The 1,988-nt window shown below is 38.6% G+C and overlaps 1 pseudogene; it reads right to left on the minus strand.

Moving 5' to 3' along the window:
* Positions 1-598: 598 nt before the first annotated feature.
* LOC117403200 (small ribosomal subunit protein eS17-like) lies at positions 599-1,090 on the minus strand (annotated as a pseudogene).
* Positions 1,091-1,988: the final 898 nt, after the last annotated feature.

Raw genomic sequence — 1,988 nt, forward strand, 5'->3', positions numbered from 1 at the left:
TCATAAACAGTATGGTTAATTTATGAACAGTGTGGTTAATTTATAAACAGTATGATTGATTCATAAACAGTATGGTTAATTTATAAACAGTATGGTTGATTTATTTTCAAGATGATTAATTTACGAACAGTATGGTTCATTTGTTTTCAAGATGGTTAATTTATAAACAGTATGATTGGGACATTAATTGGCACTGTGAAGGACATCCTTGGGGTCCTTACTGTCATACCATATAGACGTGTAAATAAAGCATAGTCTTATACGTGGATGCTCATCCTTTTCCAAGAAAATAACAACTTTAGTATCTCACATTTGCCATCTGAGTACTAGAAATGTGAATAAAAAACTGAAATGCAAGCTGGCCGAATAAAAAGCCAACTTCAGCATTGTGTTGTTTGGTGTGGCAGAGACACATCAAAAACTGGGGTCAGCCTTGATGAGTGTTTATTAAAAAAAACTCCTGACTTCATCTTCATCAGAATTTGAGGACCGCTGTGTTGGAGTTAGACTGTTAAAATTGTTGTCCAATGCATCTGATATTGACTTTTGCACATCAGGATTCGCCAGCAAGTTCGAAAGAATTTTACTAATATTATTCTTTTTTTTGTTCTCTTTATTGAGAACTGTATTTTACAAAGTTAGGTCTAGATTCTTCTGGGCGTTTTGAAGTTCATTCCGACAGTTGGCTGGGTGACCTGCAGGTTGGACAGGCTGCCAATGTCCAGCAGCTTCAGCATCTCCTTGGTATCAGGATCAACTTCAATGATCTCCTGATCCAAGGCAGAGACCTCAGGAACATAGTTGTACCTCCTCTCTCTCTCTCCTCCTCCTGCAGTTTGATAGAGATGCCTCTGACTGGTCCCCTCTGGATGCGTTTCATCAGATGGGTAACATACCCAGCAATCTTGTTGCAGAGTTTCTAGCTGGGGATGATGGCAATCTCCTCGCAAACTCTCTTGTTGGTGTGGAAGTCATTGCCAAGGCGGGTGTAATATTTTTCAATGATGACCTGGCGGCCTTTTTCACATTGTTCTGACATGTCCCATTTTATCAGACAATTTGCAAACTCCCCCATTTCAACCACCTTGCACATTATCTCCATACAAAACCTATTCTAAAAAAAAACACCTAAAACGGTGCACTACGTAAAACCACTAAAACCTTCTGTGGCAAGGCAGAAGAGAGCCCTGCGTGTAAATAGGAGCAGGGCAAAGATAAATGTTTTGTGGTGATTTGTCTTGATGTATGGTATACTTTAAAGGTGATATTGTGGGGGTTATTTAAAAGAATGGGTTACTGTTGTTGTATTTAAATGTATTTTGTCTTTAGTTAAAAAACACAATGTTTTGGTTTGTTATTGTTTGGCAGTGTGGATGGGGTTAAAGCCCCATCACACTAAACTTGTGTGGAATGTGACCGTCTCTGAATTGATTAATTTATTGTTAGTTCGGAGATGGTCACATGTATAAAAACCTGCAGCTCTTGTTGTTCAAGGTGGGTGTACAGAGAGGAGGTACATGGGAGTGAAAGAAACAAAAGTAAAACAGAAGGATCAGCATGGTACTTGTTTTGAAAAAGTGTTTGGGTATCTGTCTCATTGTTTTGGCCATCGTGCCTTTTTGTTTGGTGTCAGTGTGCGAGATGTGTTTTGGTTTAAATGTTTATTTTGCTCTGTGAGTGTTGTTTTGTTTAATTATTTTATTTTAAATAAATATGTGCACACCAGTGCTTTCACCCGCTAGTACTTGTCTGTGTCTGTCAGCTTCCTGGTCTGGGGACATCATCACTCAGCCAACCTGTCACACCTTCCATAAAATATTTTAACAGGCTACTTGTGACTTCAGGGCGCTATTAGTATTACAGTTATTCCACTCCATACAATATATTATCACAACACAGTCCCAAACAATATAAGCAGCAGTGAAACAATACTTCCTCAAAAGGCCTAGAAAACTCAGTTTATAGGTCCTGTACTTAATCTAAGTCGC

Source organism: Acipenser ruthenus, chromosome 5, assembly GCF_902713425.1.
Source record: "Acipenser ruthenus chromosome 5, fAciRut3.2 maternal haplotype, whole genome shotgun sequence".
NCBI lineage: Eukaryota > Metazoa > Chordata > Actinopteri > Acipenseriformes > Acipenseridae > Acipenser > Acipenser ruthenus.